This window comes from Pelodiscus sinensis, chromosome 1 (assembly GCF_049634645.1).
Source record: "Pelodiscus sinensis isolate JC-2024 chromosome 1, ASM4963464v1, whole genome shotgun sequence".
In the NCBI taxonomy this organism is placed as follows: Eukaryota; Metazoa; Chordata; order Testudines; family Trionychidae; genus Pelodiscus; species Pelodiscus sinensis.
The window spans coordinates 208982716-209006327 of NC_134711.1; positions in this window are offsets into that span (position 1 = coordinate 208982716).

A 23612-nucleotide genomic window follows, 5' to 3' on the forward strand; every position below is an offset into this window, starting at 1 on the left:
TAGATTGGCAACGGATGCTTTTGTGCAAAAGCACTTTTTGTGCAAAAGCATCCGTGCCAATCTAGACATGCTTTTGTGGAAATACTTTTAATGGAAAAACTTTTCCGTTAAAAGTATTTCCGCAAAATCATGCCAGTCTAGACGCAGCCTGTGTGTATGAGAGAGAATTAGTTTTGCCAAATGTCAACTCTTCCAAATTGACTAGAGAAGGATACTTTAGCTCCTGATTCAGCAGCTCTCACTCCCATTGCTGCATATCCCCTGTCCAATCATTAGTGTTGTTCCCCCATCCCATATTTAGTTCAGTGCTGCCCCTACTCCCTGGGAAGGGGAGAGAGTTGAGACTCCCTAGCTTCACTTTTGCCATAGAGGGGTATGCTGCAGCCAATTCCATTGTCTCCCTTCCCAGATAGAGAGGGCAGTTCTAAAGGCTTTGCGTGTCCCTCTCCCCTTCCCAAGCCGAGCGCTGAAGGGAGGGAGTGGGGAGGAGCAGAGGGATTATCATGTCTGCATTTCTCAAGGGAATAATAATGTGGCAAACAGATCTACACTGAGGGACAAAATCGAACTAAAATATGCAATTCCAGCTACGTGACTAGTGTAGCTAGAATCAACATAACTTAGTTCTAATTTCTGTGGCATCCCCACTGCAGAAGGTTGATGGGAGAAACTCCTGTTGATTTCCCTTACTCCTCATGACTTGGTGGAGTACTGGAGTCGATGGGGGTGCCATTAGTGGTTGATTTACTGGGTCCTTATTAAACCCGCTAAATCAAACCAGCAGATCAGTCTCCACAGCATTGATCTCCCAGTAAGTGGAGACAAGGCCTGAGCTGTAGAGGTTTTTTTGGTTCCCTTCTCTCTGCCCTCCTCATGTGAGAACGGTGAGTTAGGGAGAGAGACCCTGACAACTTTTGCAGGATCAAACTTCACAACAGGGTGGAGCTTCTCCTATCATCATTAAAGGAGCTCCAGACCCATCACTCATGAAAAAAACCCAATGAGAATTGGCAAGAGTGATAATGGGCCAGGTTGCTTTCTATATCAGCTCAGTCACATTAGGAATGCAAGAAGACTCCCCTGCCACTTATACCGTTCCTGCACCTCTGTAACATTCAAGCACAATTGTAGTCTTTGTGTTCACTTATGTGCAAAGATAATGTGGCACTGGTGGTGCTAGCCAAGCTACCCTAAAACAGAGTATGGAAAAAGCAGAAACATGACCCCTTTACCTCTTCTGAACTTGTCTGGAAAGATGGCTGGGCATCAAAAGGAGTACTTACACCTTTTTCTGGTGTTCCTTTGTAATCACACTCCCTCTGACATGCTGGGGAGCTTTGGAAAATATTGTGCCCTTGACGTACAATGTCTTCTGGGTAGGACAGTACCAATAGCACACAATCCACACCTTTATATTTATATAACCTTAGATCAATGCCAGCATTAAATGCTCAGAGATAATCCTCTTGATGATCTTCAGTGGAACCAATGTACATACCTGAAAGTGCCATGCACAATGATGAATAGCAGAGCTCAGAAAAACAAAGAACCTCCTACCACTGTAGGGTAACACTCATTTCTTCCTCAAAGCATACGAAGGCTAAACCACCATAAGTAACAAGTGCTGTCACACCCCTACTAAATAGAGCCAGTTTTTCATAGAGCCAATTCCTCCAGGGCTTTGTTTGTCTGAGCTGTTTTGTTTATTTAAATGTTAAGTTTCATGGCTCTCCCTTTTAGTTTTGCATAGTACTGTCGCAGTTTCATTACGGATCAGACACAAAAAAGGGCGTGAGCCTGTGAGAAATTATCCATAGGAAATTCTTATTTGGTCAGGCTAATCTATCTGATTTTGAACACATCAAGTTCGGGGTACATCAACACTGCAGTAAAAACCCTATGGTATAGAATCTCAGAACTCAGCTCAGGCTATGTCTAGACTGAAGGCTTCTTTTGGAAGAACCTTTTTTCGGAAGAGATCTTCCGAAAAAACTTCTTCTGAAAGAAAGCATCTACAAATAAAAGCATATCGAAAAAGAGATCTGCTTTTTTGAAAGATAGCATCCACACTGAATGGATGCTATCTCTCATGTAAGCTGTGTTTACTATGGACGGAGTGGCCACCAGGGCACCTGTCCTTTTTCCTCTTTAGAAAGAACTCCCTCTTCTCCATCCTCACACACCTTTTTCTGAAAGAGCTCTTTTGGAAAAAGGCTTCTTCCTCGTAGAAAGAGGATTACCAGTGCCAGAAATCCCATCTGTTCTTTCAATTTTCTTTCGGAAGAATGCGATTGCAGTGTGGACATAACTCCGACAAAACTCTGTAGTGTAGACGTATCCTCAATTGACTCGGGCTCTCAGGCCTTAGGCTGAGGGGATAAAATAGCTGGACTCTGAGGGTGTGTCTAGACTACATGCCTCCTTCGACGGAGGCATGTAGATTAGCCAGATCGGAAGAGGGAAATGAAGCCGCGATTAAAATAATCGCGGCTTCATTTAAATTTAAATGGCTGCCCCGATCTGCCGATCAGCTGTTTGTCGGCAGATCGGGGGAGTCTGGACGCGATGCCCCGACAAAGAAGCCTTTCTTCATCGGCACAGGTAAGCCTGGTTTCACGAGGCTTACCTGTGCCGATGAAGAAAGGCTTCTTTGTCGGGGCATCGCGTCCAGACTCCCCCGATCTGCCGACAAACAGCTGATCGGCAGATCGGGGCAGCCATTTAAATTTAAATGAAGCCGCGATTATTTTAATCGCGGCTTCATTTCCCTCTTCCGATCTGGCTAATCTACATGCCTCCGTCGAAGGAGGCATGTAGTCTAGACACACCCTGAGACCCAGTCCTCTCCTAGGATTTCAGAGGTGGGCTCCAAAGTGCCAGGTTTACAATGGTGCCAGCCCCACTCTCAGAAGGGGCCCCAGCTCATGGTCCCATCTCCCTGCTCCACCTGCGTTCCTCTCTGAGTCCCTGCCCCCACTTCACCTCTTCCCCCTGAGGCCCTGCCAATCACTTGCTACTCTCCACACCCTTTTGCCCCTTTCCCCCAGGCTCTGTTTGCTCCTCTCCACTCTCACCCCTCACTGCCCACCCACTGCTTGCCTTTCTCCACTCCCTCCTCCTGTGCAAACCATGGGTGGGGCCTCAGGAAGAAAAAGCAGAGTGGGAGTGGGACCTTGGGACAGAGCATTAGTGGAGCTGAGGACAGGGCCTTGAGGTGCTGTGTGGGCAAAGTGCTCTTTGGGGTGGAGGATCTCTAAGCCTGGGTTTCTCAATTCTCTCACATCTTTAGCTCTATAATATTGATAGTATCTCAGTCACTCCAGCCTCTCTCCATCTTCCCTTCCTCTCTTTGCTCTGTGTTCTCACCTGGCTTGTTTTCTTCGTCCTTCTCCCTTCAAAGTCCTCTCTCCCTTTGTCTTTTCATTAAGCACATCCTCTTCTAATTTATCCCCCCACAGCTGCTGGGTCCCACGAATTGTGACACCAGTCTGATGTTTGCAAAGCACCTGCTTGAGCTTGTATATTCTGTCTCTTTCCCATCCTTTGTCTGTCTTTTCTATTTAGTCTGTAAGCTTTTTAGGGCAGGGACTGTCTTCAACTCTCTGTTTCTACACTGCCTAGGTGTGAGGCTATATTCTCACTCTGTCTGAAGGGAGTATTGCAATCGTTAGCACAACACAAACAGAAATACTCCTGAACCAAGAAATGTGTTTAATTTTCACTGTTTAGAGTAGGGGTTCTCAATTTTTTTTCTTTCTGACCCCCTCCCCAACATGCTATAAAAAAAACTCCACAGCCTTCTTGTGCCATAACTGTTTTTCTGCATTGCTGTATTAGATTGTAGTTAAAGAGTTAAACACACACACACACACACACACACACACAAAACACAATATAATATAATATAATATAATATAAGAAAGAATAATAAAAGGTACAAAAATAAAAAAACCCTGAATATTATTTTATTTATCCACATTGTGAAACTTGTTGCTAATCCAGTGGCTGGGTGTGGTGCTGAGGTGAATTAGAAGGTGGAAGTGGTGCTGTTTCCCTGTGTCCCATTATCCAGGGCTAAGGCCTGAACCCACATCCCTTTAGTTAGGCCTGAAGCCTGAGACCCATCACTTGTGGCTGCTGAAGCCCCATTTATTTTGGCAGACTTCCTGAAACCCACTCATGGCCTGCTGGTTGATAATGGGTGGTTTAGACTGTATTTTAACTTTGTTGTTTTATTGCTTCACAAATGATCACATTGTACAAATACAGGCCAATTAAGGCGTTCATCTAGTCACTGACCTAATGTAGGAAAAAGTTGGGGACAGCATAAATTTGCTATGAAATATAATTTCCTTTGGAAAATTACTAACTTAGCCGTTGCTGTCTCATTTGTAGTCACAGGAGGGAAGGAACCCCATCTGTAGCCAGAAATGAACTAGAAGGGATTCACCTTAGCAAACAAAGTAAGCTTGTCAAGACCAGAGGCGATCTGCATCAGATTGCATCTAATGAAGTGCAATTTTGATCCACAAAAGCTTATGCTCAACTAAATCAGTTTGTCTTTAAGGTGCCACAGGATTCCTTGTTGTTTTTCCAGGAGAGATAGACTTACCTTAGTTGGCCTTCCCTTTCAGGTCAAAGCTTTTACCTTATTCACTTGAACCGAAAGGACTGAAACATCTGTATGCTACAGATTTTTCTTCATCCATACTATTTGGCTGCTCTACAATCTTTTCTAACCAGCTAAAACTATTTGACACTAAATATGATCAGATTTGATCAGTTAACAGTGTAATAGTTGCTTTAATAAAGTATGTTTGGATAGTTGCCAATAAATTCTGGGTATGGATATTATCCTCTATGGATTATACCAGAATTTAGCATGCCCCATTTTCTCTGTGTTTTCTGGCACTTACTTTGTCAGCTTATCTTGTCTTGCCTTGGCATCTTATATAACAACCAGTTTGCCTATTAAAAAAAATGAGTTTTGTACAACTGGTGAGGCTATTATTACCTATTTTTCATTTTACAAGGAAAGGAAATATGTGCATGTGGAAATGAGAGAGATGTTTTCCACACTGGAGTAAATTTGACAAGAGAACATTTGTAGGAAACAGTATTTCCATATGTCCCGTCTATGATTTTTAAAAACACAATTGAGGTTCTTTGTGTCTTTTGTTATTCAGCCTTTACAGTATACTTGGGTCACATTTGCAAGCTTTTCTCTGCAACCAAGAGGCTAGAAAAAAAATACTGTAATGAAAGTGAGCTTCTCGTGAAACCAAAGGGTCCCAGGAATTGGGGCCATGAAAAACACCAGATATTACAACACTTGCAATAATATTGCCAGTGTTTGCAACAATCAGGACAAATTATGGTACATCATTCTTCCCTCAGTTTTTATTTTAGATATTTACATTTTAGTGAGCAGCCTCTATCAGTCTCTTATTCTTAATATTGCACAGAAGAGCCATATAAGTGGTGTTTTACAAGGCAGACTGCAGCTATAGAAATGCGTGATATTGCAAATTTAACATTATGATTTCAAAGAAGTCTTATATCTGAGAAGATGGGATAAAAGAGAGCAAGCTATTTGGAACACAAATCACGCTGAAAAAATTAGAAAACGTAAACAAAGTTATGAAAAAATGAATCTAAAAAAGGGGTTTATTTTTAAATCTGCTTCAAAGTTTGGACAGATATTTTTAAATAAATATTATCAGCTCAGTTTTATCAGCTCCATGTCAGAAAACACAAGGGAGATGAAAAAAAACAAGCAAAGGCACTAAGTAGCAAAAGGTAGTGGTGACCAAAAAAAGCAGAGAGCAACCACCAAAACTGCTACGGCTGACAGTCCCTTCAAGAGGTCCCAAAGCACGCAGCAGGAGAGAAACAGCTGTCCAGGGAGATCCCTTTAAGCACGTGTCTCAAAGGAGCTCCAGCCTCCACCCCCTGAAAGGGCTGGTGCCCTTTTGCCCTCTGCAAAATGGTTCCGGGCTTCTGCTTTTGCACAAAAGCGTCCCGCCAATGTAGACGTGCTTTTGTGCAAAAGCGCATCGTTATAACGATAACTCCGGGACCAATCTAGACACGCTTTTGCGGAAATACTTTTAACAGAAAAACTTTTCCGTTAAAAGTATTTCCGGAAAATCATGCCAGTCTAAATGTAGCCCCTATGTTTACTTTAGCTTTGCTCCTAAATGCGCTTTAGTTGGCAAGTAAACATGTCAGGCTAGTGTTCGGAAGACGCTTGCAAATGTTAGCCTAGGAATGCATAGCACAAGAAGCCTATGGCACTGAAACACCATTTCTGAAGACACCAAGCTGGACTGCTATTCCTCCAGAAGGGTCACAAGAGGAGCAACTCCTGGAAAAGTCACGGAGAATAAAGTATCAGAGGGGTAGCCGTGTTAGTCTGAATCTGCAAAAGCAGCGAGGAGTCCTGTGGCACCTTTTAGACTAACCGAAGTGTCGGAGCATAAGCTTTCGTGGGCAAAGACCCACTTTGTCAGATGCATGTCAGAGAATAAAGAGATGTTTGAGATTGACATAAGCAAGCATGGCTGCTCCCTGTTTCCTAAAATCTTATAACAGCCTACTTTCCCACATGTCAGGCCTCTGTTCTCACGCAAAGCATCCTGTGTGTCACAGAAGTACTGGCCATGCCCTATAGACATGGTGTATTCTTGGCATCTTTTCAGGGAAATGTGGGTGGATTATGTGAAGCAAGAAGACACATATCTGTTAACACTGCCCCTCTTATTTACTTTCACACACACTCGGGCAAGCTTCTGCTGGAAGCCTTTTTTTTTTTTTTTTTTTAAGGAGCATGGTGATTGCTATGGGGGTTGGACAGTGTGGTGAAATAGAAATAAATTTAAAAAAACATGCAGGAAATTCTTTACAAAGATTTTACAGTGATATCATGAAACAATCCAATATGGTATTTACACACATTCAATTCTCTCTAATCAGAAGAGCTGGATTCTGCTACCTTATCTTACTTATTATCTTACCTTATTATCATAGGAACTCAGGAGCTTGATGATGGCCCATTCTGGGGCACATGATCAAGAGGTACCAGGCTGTGTCAGCAGTCTTCACCTTTACAAGAATAAGCAGGTGAAAACAGGTACAAATGGAGAATTACAAGCCCATTTGAAGGCAAGTTGTACTTGGAGGTTTCTAAGTCTAATAATCAATTATCTAAGGATAACAATTATAAATATTATTCTGAAATTAATAATATCCATTTAAATATATTTTATCTGATGCCTATCACATGGCATCATTAAAAATAAGTGACCATTTGCCAGCTATTCATAAGATAGGAAATAACTGTGGCGTCTGTGTGGTAACTCTTGATTTTAATGGCAGCCACTTTAAACATTAACCAAAATCAAAGGGAAAACTGGAATAGTCTGTTGTTTAAGTAGGAAGCAAAAAGTAAAGTACACTATGGCCAGGCCCGTGCACAGGAATTTCTGGGGGGGGGGGGGGGAGTGGTTTGTAAATGTGAACCGCAAGGGTGCAAATGCACCCCCCTCACAATCCCCCAAGTAAGTGTGCTCCAGCTGGCCAGGGGAAGGCAGGAGTGGTGGTGCATTGCCCGAGATGCCCTTCCCCATGCTCTGGTGGGCTAGTGGAAGGCTGGGGCTAATTTCCACGCCCCTCCTCTCCCCTCAAGAGCAAGGCCCAGCTCCAGACCACAGCCTGCTCCTGCTATATTTTTAATATGTGGTGGGCAGCAAGGGAAGCTGGCCTGATTGTGTGTCAGAGTGAATAAGAGGGGCAGTGTTAACAGATATATGTATGTGGGGGTGGGGAGCAGAGTTGAGAGGAGAGCAGGTATGACAGAGACAGTGCTAACGGGCGAGTAAAGGTGTTGAGAGAGGGTCTGGGTAAAGATGTAGGCAGAAGTTTGTGTATGATTGTGTATGTGTAGTGTGGCAGGATAAAGGGGTAAGTAAATGTGTGTGTGAGAGAAGGGGGTGTTTATCTGAGGGGCAAAAGTGAAAGGTGGGTGAGTAGATAGGGCTGGCTATGACTGAGGAAGGATTAAGCTGATAAGCGATGCTGTTCAGAGCCGCAGTGGGGGTAGCTCCAGGAGCTGACTCTAGCTGGGAATGAGCAGTCCTGGTTCATTCAGGCTCTGGAGCCACCTTCACTGTGGCTTTGCCTTTTAAATGTAGTAAGAGCTGCTGGGCTCTTACTACATTTAAAATGCAGAGGTGCAGTGATCAGTGCTAGCTGGGACTGCTCAGTCTTGGCTCACGTTGAGTCCACAGCCTCTGTTCATGGCTTAAAGCTGGTTCCCTCCAGGACCGGCTCCAGCTCCTGCTCCCCGTCCCCAATAGAGGCAGTAAGGGTGGAGGGAAGTGAGTGGTCAAATTGCTACTCGACTGTCCGATAAGCATTTGCTTATCAGATAGTCAACTAGTTCACTAGTCGCTAACATCCCTAGGGATATCCCCAAATTATTGAAACCGTCTTGTATACATTTACAGGCAGTCCCCTGGTTACATACAAGATAGGGACTGTAGGTTTGTTCTTAAGTTGAATCTGTATGTAAGTCGGAACTGGCGTCCAGATTCAGCCGCTGCTGAAACTGACCGCCAGTTCTGACTTACATACAGATTCAACTTAAGAACCCCAGGTGTCCCCAAGTCAGCTGCTGCTGAAACTGATCAGCAGCTGATTCCAGGAAGCCCGGGGCAGAGCAACTCTGCCTCGGGCTTCCTGTAGTCAGCGCTGGTCAGTTTCAGCAGAAGCTGACTTGGGGACGCCTGGGGCAGAGCAGCTGGGGTGCTGCTGGGTTGCTCCAGTAGCGCCGCTCCTCGGTGCTACTGGACCAACCCAGCAGCACCCCATCTGCTCTGCCCCAGGCGTCCTGATTCAGCCGCTGCTGAAACTGACCAGCAGCGGCTGAATCAGGACCTGGGGCAGAGCAGCTGGGGTGCTGCCGGGTTGGTCCAGTAATGCCCAGAGCGGCACTGCAGGACCAATCAGCAGCGCCCCAGCTGCTCTGCCCCAGGGTCCAAAACAAAAGCCTGGTCTGCTGGGGGGGGGGGCACACTAGCTGCGCCCCCCCCCCCCCAGCAGACCAGGGACACGGTGAGCAGAGCCGCAGCGGCAGCGGGGTGCCGTGCCTCTGAGGCTTTGCTCTGGCAAAGCCTCAGAGGCGCGGGACCCCGCCGCAGCTGCAGCTTCAGTCCCGGTATGTCGGATCCGCGTAAGTCGGGGACTGCCTGTATCTTGCTGCAGCCACCCCCTTCCGAGGTGCCGCTGCCTTCTGGTGGGACCCAAGAGCCAGGCAGGAGGTGGCTGAGCCATGGGAACCAGAGCCTGGCAGCAGGTGGTGGAGTGGAAAGTCGGGGCCCTGGGGAGCCTGAAGTGCAGTGAGGAGCCACTGCTGCCCCCTGACCCTCCCCGTGGAGGCACGTGTGCTGCACCACGTATTGTGTGGAGAACTTAAAAAACAACAAGTAGTCTAGCACAGGTGTCTCCAACCTTCTTAAGCACAAGATCACTTTTTGAATTTAAGTACAATCCATGATCTACCTCAAACATAAATATCCTGCCCTGCCTCCTTTGTATGGCCCTTCTGTGAGGCCCTGCCTATGTTCACTCTGCCCTCTCCCCCTTTCCCATTCTCCCTCCCCTTCACCAAGCAGGAGCAGAGGTTTGGGGCACAGGATCTGGTCTTGGGCTAAGGGATTTGGAATGTGAGAGGGGCTCTGAGCTGAGCCTGGGGCAAAGAGTTGAGAAGCAGGAGGGGGTTCAGGGTACAGGCTCTGTAAGGGAGTTTGGGTCCAGGGGGCTGGAGCAGCAGCTTGGGGTACCAGACGGGGTTCATGACTGAGGCAGGGGTTTGGAGCTGGCTCCAGCTGGTCACTGCTTACCTCAGGTGGCTCCAGGGTGGTGGTGAAGTGGAGCTAAGGCAGGATCATCCCTGCCCTGGCCCTGCACCACTCCAAAAGCAGCCAGCAAATTCTCTCCATCCCAAGCCCTGTTGTGCTCTCCTGTGGAAACAGAATACAGGGTGGGGGGCACCCTGACATAAGCACCCCATTCTCTTCCTCCCCTGCACAGCAAGTAGGAGGCTGCGGGAGGGAGAAAGGGTTACAAGGAGGAGGCAGCTCTAAGGCAAAGGGCAGGAGGTGTGCCGCAGTGAGGGGACAGGCAGCTGAAACATGCTGTGCTTGGTAGTCCCTTGGCCAAACCTGTCAGGATCACCTGTCAGAGGCTCCAAGAGCTACCAGTAGATCCCAATCTACTGGTTGGTCACCACTGGTCTAGCAGCACCTAAAAGACTAACAAAACATCTAGATGCTATTGTGAGCTTTTGTGGGTACAACCCACTTCTTCAGATGAATAGCCATCTGAAGAAGTGGGCTGTGCCCACGAAAGCTCATGTTACCATCTACATGTTTTGTTAGTCTCTAAGGTGCTGCTAGACTATTTGTTGTTTTTTAAGTTTTTCCAGTTACAGACTAACTCGGTTACCCCTCTGAGGTTTACAGGATCTTTCGAAAAAGGCTTCTATTTTCGAAAGAACTGCGTCTTGACTGCTCTTTCAATTTCGAAATAGCACTTTTTCAAAAGAACGCCATTACGTGATTATGCAAATGAAGCGTGGGATATTTAAATCCCAGCTTCATTTGCACTTTCAAAGTGCCCAATTTACATCCCTCTGGGATGTAGTCTAGACACACCCAAAGTGATGATGAGCAGAATCTGCATACCAAATTTGGTGCTCCTAGTTCTTATGTTTAGGAGTTCTTGAACAGACTCTCAGACAGAAGATACCGATAGACAGATAGATGCACAAACTCTCTGAAATATATAGTAGATTATAGCAATCTTGGATCATAACCCAGCACATGTTTAAGAATGCTTTCACTACAGATCTGACAAAACACAAAGAAGGTACAAACCTAAGATTTCGAAAGATAGCTACAACACTCAACCCAAGGTTTAAGAATCTGACACGCCTTCCAAAACATTTCATGGATGCGGTGTGAAAAATGCTTTCAGAAGTCTTAAAAGAGCAACACTCCAATGAGGAAAGTACAGAATCTGAACCACCAGAAAAGAAAATCAACATTCTGCTGGTGGCATCTGACTCAACTGATAAAAATGAACATGTATCGTTCTGCTCTACTTTGGACCACTATCTAGCAAAAAACAACACTGACATGAATGCACATCCTCTGGAATGGTGATTGAAGCATGAAGGGATATAGGAATCTTAGCACATCAGGCACATAAATATTTTGTGATGCCGGCTTACAACAATGCTATGCGAACACCTGTTCTTACTTTCAGGTTACAATGTGAACAAGAAATGGGTAGCATTATCTCCTGTAAATGTAAACAAACTTGTTTGTCTGGGCTATTGGCTGAGTAAGAACAAGATTGATTGGACTTGTAGGATTTAAAGTTTTACTTTTTTAAATTTTTGAATGCAGGAATTTGTGTACATAATTCTACATTTGTAAATTCAACTTTCATGATAAAGAGATTGCTCTACAGTACTTGTAAAGGGCAATTTCTTTTATTTTTTTACATTGCAAATACTTATAATAATAAATAAACACAAAGTGAGTACTGTACACTTTGTATTCTGTTGTAATTTAAATAAATATTTATATGAAAATTTAGAAAACATTCAAAATATTTAAAATATTATCTGATATTATAGTTTATTAATATTTTAATCATGTGATTAATCATTATTAATATTTTTCATCACTTGTCAGCCCTAATTTAAATCAATCCACCCTGAATATTTTTATTGTATTGTTATCAAGTTGTATCAATTAATAATACAATTTGATAAGCAGCGTTATGTATTCATTTCCTGAGGGTACACATATCACTTTAAATGCCAAATCTGATGATCTGATCTGCCCGTCATCTATTTTCTTGCTCCTAAATCTGCCAAGGAGAAGTTTATCTCTGGGCACATGCTACTTATATATGTTTCACATAAGTAGGCTGATGGCCAGTTTTCTTCAAATCAGTTAAGAGACCAAATGGTGAATACATTTGAAATTGCCTATAGACATTTCTGCAGTCCTTATCGACATATCATCTAGAAGCTGGAATGGGAAAACTTGCTCAGCTAACTGCTCCCAACAAAAACATTTATCGCCCAGAATTTAGATTCATATCTCGGTTATGTGAAGGTCAGTATTTTTACTCCAGCTGAGATCAGAAGCAGTAGTACTTAAACACAAGGACAGCTGTTCTTAGTATTTCTTATCTGGTCAGGAGCACTGGGAATCTCATACCAGCCTGTCCTCATGGAATTTCCAATCCAATTTTATAGGCCCCAGTGTTTCGGATAATTCTCATTACAGCTCATTGAGCAGTTAAAATATTATAAATAAATCATCACCACAATACACAGATTCACATCGTTAGTCACAAATATCTGTACAGCTGCCAAGTATCGTTGAAAACATTTGTTAATCTGGAAAGTTTCACAATTTTTAGCATGAAGATAAATTGGCTGAAGATTTCAACTATAAATGCTTTATTTACTGATCTTGTCTTTAAACTATTTCAGGCCAAGTAGAAACAATGCTGTAATGACCTCTTTAGAGAAAATAGTTAATAATCAAGGCACATGATTACAAAAAACTGCATCTCAAAATTATTTGTCCAGAGTACAGATTAAAAACATATGAACTCATTATTGCCCCCAAAAAAATAAGGATCCGTTCACAAAAAATAATCATCTACAAAAGGGATGCTCGGTTAAGAATAAAATATGTTTTATAATAAATAGGCCACTCAACTCTGATCCTGGTAACCTTCTAAACAGAGTCTGAAGGTCCAAATCTTGATGTCTTTATTCAGGGCCAGATTCTGACCTCTTTTTCACACTAACACCCTACTTCATAAGTCATTTAATTTATTTCTGTAGGGGGACTACTCACTGAGTAAGGCGCTAATCAACATCTGGCAATTAGAATATATCCCTCAGTTGAGACCCTATTCTAACAATTTTCCATGCACTGCACCTAGAACTTTGCTGATGACTAGTTTAAACCAGGAGCTTCAAGGGGTAGCCAAGTTAGTCTGTTACAGAAAAAAACAACAAATGATCTGGTAGCACTTTATCGACTAGCAAAACATGTAGATGGTATTATGAGCTTTCGTGGGCATGGCCCACTTTGGTCATTTGAAGAAGTGAGCTGTGTCTACAAAAGCTCGTGTGATACCATCTACATGTTTTGTTAGTCTATAATGTGCTACCAGACCATTTGTTGTTTTTTAGTTTAAACCAGAATGAATTCTTCTTGTCATTGCTCAGTCATTGCACTCTGGCTTCAACTTGTTCCTCTTCCAGATCCTCAGCTGGTGTAAATTAGTATTGATGGTGCTATGCCAATTTACACGGTAACATACAATCCTTTCAAATCCTTTATATATTGCATACCATCTTCCCTGCTAAGGACGAAATCATCATCGTTTGAGCATACCCCATGATTCCTACCAGTTGATCCCTAGTTCAGGGTCAAGATTTTAATTCTTTGTCTGTCAAATTCAGGACAATCTCTGTCCTACATAGCCTCATCTTTGTCAGACTTTTTGTAGAAAGAGATGCTCAGAGGTCCAAGTAATGAAACGGTTGGTGTTTACGAGCTAATATTCATGTTTCCTTTACAGATCTGGATCAACCAAATGGGATCCTCATTTCCCAGCTTTGCTACTAGAGGAAAATATCATTGCACTGCCCTCAGAATGTTTATTTCCCTCCATGATCTTGATCACTTTATTAAGACTGTTTTGCTGCAAGACATGTAACTACAGGGACTTTCAGCCAGCCTCAGATTCTGCTTTATCTTACTAAGCACACCAGCTGCCAACTGTCACATTTTTTTCTGGCCAGTGAGTTGCTCTGGGGGTTCTACTGCTGCTACTTCTGCTCTTCCCTGGTTAGAACACATGCAGGGTATGTCTACACTACCCTGCTAGTTCGAACTAGTGGGGTAATGTAGGCATACCGCACTTGCAAATGAAGCCCGGGATTTGAATTTCCTGGGCTTCATTTGCATAAGCCGGACGCCGCCATTTTTAAAAACTTTTGCGCAAAAGGGCCAGTGTAGACAGCTGAGATTTGTTTTCCGCAAAAAAGCCCCGATCGCGAAAATGGTGATTGGGGATTTTTTGCGGAAAAGCACGTCTAGATGGGCCATGGACGCTTTTCTGCAAAAAGTGCTTTTGCGTAAAAGCGTCTGTGCCAATCTAGATGCTCTGTTCTGAAAATGCTTTTAACAGAAAACTTTTCCGTTAAAAGCATTTCCGGAAAATCATGCCAGTCTAGATGTAGCCCCTGTGTTCAGGAGAGAGCCTGGGCCACAGCAGTGTCTGGCTCCTATCTGTAGGATGTGCAAAGGAAGAAAGGCTGAGCTGAGATTATCCAAGGAGCCTCAAGTAACTAGGTGCCAACTGCCATTTGCTTTCAATGGGAGTTGGGCATCTAAATCTCTTAATTCTTTGGAAATCCCAACCAAGGTCCTAGCACTGATTTTCTCCACCCTGACTTCTGCACACCCACCTCAAATCCAAGCACAAAATAAAAAAATAATTCAAACTATTTTTTAAAGCAAACAGAAATCTATTCTGAAACCAGGAAAAAATTCATAACACTGAATTGGATTATGTAATATTCTCCCAAAGGAAATAGGGGAAGCCTAATTAATTTCTAGAGTAATTTAAAACAAGACTATACAAAAAATGCAATAATAATATACCACAGAAAAAAATTCTGCACTGGCCAGAGATGGAGTAGATGACCTAATAGGTCTTTTCCATCTCCCCTTTCTATTATTTTGCGATTTATTACTGCAGAAGGATAGCACTTCAGAGACAAGTCAACAGTGCCTGTTAATGATGCGTGGATTACTCCCTCCCATCTTCATGCTGTAGATCCGTGCACACCCATATTGCAGTTATGTCATGAGATTACCATTTGGTAGAGGAAAGGCGTGTTCAGAGAAAATAAGAATTCTGCATTTGCATTTAACCTTTTACATTCAAAGAAGAAATGTTAACCTGGGAGGATAAGATTACTTCATAAAAACACATTAATTTACCGCACCAATATTTTTCCTTAAAAACAACAAAGGAAATTTTAAATAAAAATTCATAGGAGACGTTTACTCTAAAAGAGGTCTGAGGAAGCTCCTTTGTGGGTTTACGAGGATAAAGTTTCATCAATATAAAGAACAGAATCTGACATTTAGTTGCCAAATTCCTTAAGTGCACTAAATACCGGTGATAAAACTAGTTGATACTGCATTGCAGGAAAACTCAAGCTCTACTGTTCAAGTTTATCTTAGCCCAGATTAAAATGAAAGCCAGAAAATGACAGACTAAAATAAAGTACTTAAATACATTGACTGAATTACTGCCTATGGAACACACTGATTCTTAGAAACAACAGTAGGCTTTGGACCATTTTTACTGTGAGGCACTACAGGCAGTCCCCGAGTTACGCGGATCCGACTTATGTCGGATCCGCAGTTACGAACAGGGCCCTCCCTCTCTCTGGTCTCCAGCAGACCAGGGAGAGGAAGTAAAGCGGCGGAACACACGGGCAGCGGACAGCCCAGACGCGTCTGGGCTGTCCGCTGCCCGCGTGCTCCGCGGCTTTGCTCTGCTTTGCTCCCCGTCCCCCGTCCCCCGTCCCCCGTCCCCCGTCCCCAGGGAGCTTTGCTCTGCTTTGCTCCCCGTCTGCAGACCAGGGGGACGGGGAGCAAAGCAGAGCAAAGCCGCGGAGCACGCGGGCAGCGGACAGCCCAGACGCATCTGGGCTGTCCGCTGCCCGCGTGTTCCGCCGCTTTGCTCCCCGTCCCCCTGGTCTGCAGACCAGGGGGATGGGGAGCAAAGCAGAGCAAAGCCGCGGAGCCTGGGGTTCTTCAGCAGCGGCTGAATCTGGACGCCAGTTCCGACTTACATACAGATTCAACTTAAGAACAACCCTACAGTCCCTATCTTGTACGTAACCCGGGGACTGCCTGTACTTAAATACACTAAACCCCAGGTCCACAAAAGGACTAAAAATCATAATGAACAGGATTAAATCATAGTACAGGTTGACTTCCCTGGTCCAGCACCCTTGGAACCTGACTGGTCCTGGATGAAGGATTTTGCCAGAATAAAGGAGGTCATTTCTGGCCCCTCTGCTGCTGGCCCCACCCTCTGCCCTGCCGCCCCACCAGGCTTCCCGGCTCCCCAGCAGTGCAGCTGGGTCACGCTTTGGGCTTCCTGACCCCTTCTGTCCACCCCCAAGCCCAGCTGGGCCATGCACTGACCTTCCTAGCTCCCCCCCATCCCAGTTGAGCCACACGACGGACTCTCTGGTTCCCCCGGACAGTCCAGTTGGGTTGCGTGCACCAGTTTCCCCCCACCTCTGCTGCCCAGCTGAGACACGTACTGGGCTCTCATCCCCCTTCCTCATATTGGGTTGGGCTCCTCCCTCCCCCACTGTATCATGCCAGGTTTCTGGGCTCCTTCACCTCCCACAGTGTTCTGGGACTCTCTGATCCTGAAACATTTATGGTCCTGCCAAACCACAGATGTTGTTGGACCAGAGAGTCCTGGTTTATAGAGGTGCAACCTGTAATACCAAATATCGTTGTTTGGGAAAAGTCCAGTTTCTAGAAATGGTCCTGTTAGACTGGTTCGAAAAGGGCTTTTCCATCATTCTGAATTACTTGTTCTTACTGATAATATGTATGAACCTAAAAAGGTTCAGATCAGGATTGACACCTGAAACAAAACACTGAAAAACCTTCAGAGGGGTAGCTGAGTTACTCTGTAACTGGAAAAAACTTAAAAAACAACGAATAGTCTAGTAGCACCTTAAAGACTAACAAAACATGTAGATGGTATCATGAGCTTTCGTGGGCAAAACCCACTTCTTCAGATGACCGGAGTATTAAAACTAAGGTGCTACTGAAATACCAGTCTCTGTGAAAATTGTTAAACTCTGAAAAAAAATAGGGTCAAAATCTAAGATTAACTTCTCGTTCAAGGGCTTACTTTGGATAAGGGAAACTGCTTATCCAACTTTCAAGAACCTTCGTGTTTCATAGATTTTGCATCACCAGTTCTCTTCAAATACTTGGAGGCCAAGGACCAATGCATTTAATTATTTTTCAAGCTTTCTCCCATGTGCAACAACAAAGATTTTTTCCCAATATTCTTCTTCTACGTTAATGAGTTTTGGCCTGCAGCATTGGCTACATTCCAGGCACAAATTGTCTTCTAATATCTGGGTTACCACATGGAAAAGTTACCTCAACCCTTCAGTTATTTCTGCACCATAAATCTCTAATACAGCTTTAGGCTAGTAAGATCTGTATTCATTACCATCTGAAAATTGGCTAAATATTTTTTCTACCAAATATGTCTTGGATCTCTATCTCATTCAGTCATGTTTTAAAACATTTGCAGGTAAAAGATCCAAAAAACAAATGTGATAGACGGGCAAAATATTAGCTATGTTCTATGACAGTAAATTTGAATATGCTTTTATTGCTATATTTAGCTTATTTTTGAAAATGTTCTTTTTTACACTGGTGAAGATTAATTGGTGGAAGATTATCACCTATGAAAGGAAGTGTGGCATAATTTTTTATTGCGTGACTGTTCACTCTTTCCTTCTATATTGAGAAATTCACTTTTTTACTTTTCTCATTTTCAGATTATGTTCTCTCTTTTTTATTTCTCTCCTTCTACTAGCTTTTGCTATGTTATTCCTGGAATTAATACCATAAATTTCTGAATGCAAGCTCTTCACTCACTACAGCCATCACTTTCTACCAGTCACCAACAGTCACAATTTCCACAACAAGGGACTTCATAAAATAAAAGGAAAATATCCCCAAGGTTCTACCATGCCAAGAGTCTGTAGGTCATGGTTCCCTGCAAAGATGTTTCAGCAGTATCACTTGCCAAGGATCAGCTACTTGGAGAGCTCCTTGAGCAAAATAAAGCTGTTAGTGGTACAAACAGACAGCTTGGAATGTTGTTGCTCTTATTTCCCAGTTCTCTCTTATTTTTTCCCATATCCACCCACCAATGTCATTATAATTTTAACCTTTTTTTAAAAACTGTACTCTACAAAATAATTTGGATAGGCATGCTATAAGCCCAATCCAAGGTCCAAATGATACCAGTGAAAGCCTTTTATTTGATTCAGTGGTTGGATCAGGATCAACCATTTTCATGGATTGTTTGTTTTACCCCCAACACTTCCATTTGAAAACTTTTCTAATTGAAGAATGGCAATTATACCGAATCTGTGGGACAAACTATACCGAATCTGCAGTCACAGTAGATGGTTAAAGGTATGGTAATTCAATAGGGTGATGAGATGTGGTTAAGTATCTTGAAGGGAACATAAAAAGTTATCTATATTGTGGGTGAGGTAATGCAGGGGTAATGAATTATTTTTTTTATCAAGGTCCACATTTCTTGGTCAAGATATAGTCAAGGTTCAGACTCCAGAAATGTTTTTACACTACAATAGCAATAATAATAAGTAAATAAAATGATTTCACAGTCCATTCAAAAGCATCTGGCAGTCTGAATTTGGACTGTGGTGCACCTGTTGACTGCCTCTGAGGTAATTCTTTTATTGGACCAACTTCTTTTGATGAAAAAGACAATAATTTGAGCCTACACAGGGCTCTTTTTGAAAAAAAGAGCTTGAAAGCTTGTCTCTCTCACCAGCAGAAGTAGGTCCAATAAAAAAATATGACCTTACCACCTTCTCTCTAATGTCCTGGGACCAACATGGCTTCAACATAGCATAATATCTATATAGTAACAGGCACTGATAATTTCTTCTAGAGCGGGGATGAGCAAATACTGGCCTCTGGGCTGGATCTGGTCTGCCAGGGTTAAACCCTGGGGGGCCCCCACACTGCTGTATTTACCTGCGCTTTTGCAGGTACAAGGTATCACAGCTCCTGTTGGCCACGGATTGCCATTCCTGGCCAATGGCAACTGCAATCATCTGTCCCTATGGAAGTGCAGGTAAATATAGTGGCAGTGGGCCACCAGGGGCTAACACTGGTGAACCACCTCTGTTTTATTGCCCACCAGTGTTCTAGCATTTAGAGTCCTAGATACCAAGTTTAGAAGAGATAATTTCTTAATGGCCAGATTTCTGGAGTTGAGAATCTAGGTTTTCATTTAAAAAAAAAATCTAATTCTTACAGCTGAAGAGAAATGACTGAAAATTTGAATTAACTGTGCTGTAAATAATGAGACGCCTAAAAGCCAAGTAGACAGTATTCACAATTGAGTGCTTTTAAAAATCTCTTGCTTTTTTAAGCTAATCTCATTATTTTGGAAGACTTAATGTGTGTTTTGAGTATTTGACTGCAGCCACCCTGCAGTCTAGAAACCATCTGCACAACAGGTCAGGGAGTTCCTCCCTGCACCAAGAGAAAACATCTTCAATCCCACAATTCATCCCATACTCTTTATGTAATGCCATAAAATACTACACATTGTGGGAGAGTGTAATGTAGATGAGTTGATGTTGCTATGGGAACTTAAACTTTTGTCTTCCTTAGGTTTTTGTTATTTTAATTGTATGACCTGAATGTTGTATTAACATAGTAATTTGAATATAATTAGATTTGAAAGCTTGAAAAGCATAAGTGTCAATTATATTAGGGGTGTGTATGAAAGAGATGAGTTGGATCAGGATTCTCTAAGTGATGTTTTCTTGGTGTAACCATGGCCAATAAAGTATTTCTCCAACTGTCTTACAGTGATTAAACTTTCCAACAATACAGAGTGGATCTTTCCTCACTGAAGTTTCCAAGGGATTTTAAGCGAACATTTAAATAGAAATCCTTCTTCCACTTCTTTTATCATTTGCTAAATAAGACAACAAATGTTCCCTAGTTTCTTTCACTGCACTTAATTTAGGAGTATGAAAAGTCTGCTTATGTTGCAAATTGGTTAGCTACAAACTACAAATGGCGCATTACTCAATGTTTGAAAAAGGAAAAAGAAATCAGATTTTGGTTGCCTGTTTAAAATTAAATAATTAAGACATAGCAGTGCTTATTACTCATCAACACATTGCCTCCATTTCATAGGAAGACCCCAACCCTTCAACTGATAGCTTGCCGGTGGACTAATGCTCTGATATACAGTTCTATTGACTTTTGTAACTTGTTTTGTAGCTTGTTTTATATGGTCTGCAAGGGCAGAAAAATGCTATTTGCACACTGGAACATGTGAATCAGATATTAGCAAGTACAATAAGTGCTCAGAGTGTGAGGAAAAGAGAAGGGCTGAAATCCTTGACCCATCAAACTCAACGGGAGTTTTGTCATTGACTTCAGCACAGCCTGGGGATTTCACCCAAGATCTCCCAAGTGCAGATTATAAATTCAGCATTGGTTTTATTTACAGGTTGCGGGATTATTAAAGTATTTTTCTGCTTTTTACTTTTATGATATCAGACTCTCCAGTTCTCACATTATTTATATAGATATTTTTTACCGATTTCAGATTTATAATTTATACCACAGACTCACGCACACATGCACTAGTGACTTCCTAATGCAAAATAAAGAGCATGCCCCCTAACTCAAGCAGCTTACAAATCAACAACCTGACCCTGGGGAAACTTGTATGGCAGGGCTGCACTGGGCTGTGTTGTCCTGGAGTTACAGATCCAGGACTACATGGGGTCCCCAGCAGCCTGCTGAGCCAAGCCATCAGGACACCATTCAAGTTTTCAAAAGAAACCTGCATGGGGTTCATTGAAAGCTTTATGAAACATATCTTGCCACAAAATATTTAGGTTTATTTGGATGAGCATTTTCTGATGATAATGTGTTTCATTGTACAATTCTCAACTAACTGTAATAGGTAACTACCTATCACAGGTAGTTATCGTGGACAGTTATCGAGTTATCGTGGACAGTTCTCTGAAAACTTCCACACAGAGTGCAGCGGCGGTCAACTAGGCAAATAGGATGCTAGGAATTATTAGGAAAGGGATAGAAAATAAGACCCAGAACATCTTACTGCCCCTGTATAAAACTATGGTACGCCCACATCTTGAATACTGTGTACAGATGTGATCTCCTCACCTCAAAAAAGATATTTTGGCCTTGGAAGGGGTTCAGAAAAGGGCAACTAAAATGATTAGAGGTTTGGAACGGGTCCCATATGAGGAGAGGCTAAAGAGACTGGGACTTTTCAGTTTAGAAAAGAGGAGACTGAGGGGGGATATGATAGAGGTCTATAAAATCATGAGTGGTGTGGAGAAGGCTGATAAAGAAAAGTTATTTATTAGTTCCCATAATAGAAGAACTAGAGGACACCAAATGAAATTAATGGGTAGCAGGTTTAAAACTAATAAAAGGAAGTTCTTCTTCACACAGCGTGTTGTCAACCTGTGGAACTTCTTGCCAGAGGAGGCTGTGAAGGCTAGGACTATAATAGAGTTTAAAGAGAAGCTGGATAAATTCATGGAGGTTAGGTCCATAAAAGGCTATTAGCCAGGTGATAAAATGGTGTCCTTGGCCTCTGTTTGTCAGAGGCTGGAGAGGGATGGCAGGAGACAAACCGCTTGATCACTGTCTTCGGTCCACCCTCTCTGGGGCACCTGGTGTTGGCCACTGTCAGTAGACAGGATACTGGGCTAGATGGACCTTTGGTCTGACCCAGTACGGCCGTTCTTATGTTCTTATCAATGTGACAGTTGAACTGGTCTTATGAGGTAACTGTATGTATTGTGTAGTACAGTAACCCAGTCTTCCGACCATGGCAAGGTTCTTTTCCACATGACTAATGCAGAGTATCAGACGCAGCACTGACTCTATAAATAGGAATGTTGCAAATATCATGGCCTTCTTCTACTGGGTTGGAATTCCAAACTTGAAAACCTCCTATTTTATATTCCACTTCTTTTTCCCAATCAATCATTCCAGCCACAAAACTTCAAGATGGAAATCTTTGAGATTAAAACAGCCATTGGTGTAGATCCAAAAACCCTTCACATTTGTTAAACTTTACAAATATGAGTCATTCCATTGAATTCAAGAGGACTATTTAAATCAGTAAAATCAGTAAAATTTTGCACACGTATGTTTGCAGGATTGGGACATGGATGGCTGTTAATGATCAATTACAGCACATGATAAATTGGGCGCCACACATTGTAGTGTACGCATACTATCACCATCACTATTATGGATTCATGTACAATTGTAAAGTGAGTGGGGTGATGATCTCATCTAAATTAACCAAACAAGAAATTTTACAGCAGAAGCAGCAGATTAGGGCAAATGATACCAATTTAATAGAAATGTTTTTAAAAAGCTTCATTTTAAAATACAAAAATACAATATGCAAAGGAAACACTTGGCCATTTATCTTGTGTGTCCAAACTGAGGCTGTGATATTGTAAAATAATCATGAGCTGAGCATCTGGATTTGCTGTGATACATTTCTGGAATTTCCATTTAAAATTTGTTTCCTTCAAATCCCTTTTCAACACCTACTTTTCTCCACTGCCTCTGGAATAACTGTTCCACAGCTATTTGTACATAAGACTACAGGAGGGTTGTGGTAATGGGGGTAGAAATGGGTAGCACACATAATGTGTGACTCTTGGTAAGTATTCATTTTTAAAAAGGCATCTGTTGTTCTTTTTAATCAACCGTTCCCTTTTTTTCCCCACTCATATTTTTCAGTGTCTCTTATCAGATTATGCACATTCTCCTCTTATAAGCATAGACAACCAATTAATTTCCAAAAATGACACATCCATTCAGATCATTCCAAATGAAATAACATAGGGGAATTCACTAGGTCCAACTTGATTATAATGTGTTAAATCTAACGCTAAAATTGCAGACTTGGGTAGCTAATGTTTTCATTGCTGATAATTGTGAGATAAGCCTAGACTAGGTATTGTACATACAACCATGTGATGTGCCCCTCTTCACTCTCAAACTATAAAAGCAGACTTCTGGTCTACCAGAGAAAACTTAATTTTTTGAAATGTAGAGCATAAGGATATACTTAGTCCCCACTTTCCTTGGCAGCCAGCAGAAACAAGTGAACCCAAACTTTAAGATATATGCTGGAATAACAGAATATAGGCAGAGTGAGCAACTAGCAACCTTTGGGTAAAGAAATGAAGGCTTCACAAAACAAAGCAAAGCTATACACACATGCTATCAGTACAGTTGGTTCCACTGACTTTAGTTAGGGTTCACCGACACGTCACTGTAAGACATTATTTGCGGTTGCTCATAACTTTGCCAAAGTTTAACTCTTTTTGCTGACATTTGCCATGTGAGGTGTCTGCCTCACTTTTTTTTTGAGGGGGGGGGGGGGGACAGCAGGAGGAGAGTGCAGAAAGTTTTTAGATAAAATGGCTCAGTGCTTTCCAGCTTAGAGAAACTCTAACATGTTTTGTCCATATTAAAAAATTCTTACAACCATTCTGTTAAGAGACTGTAGTGGCACTGTGATTTGGAGGAAGGGCTTGAAATTTGGCAATCCCTGTGATGTCAGGGATGTGTCTTTTATTATCCCTTTTTTAT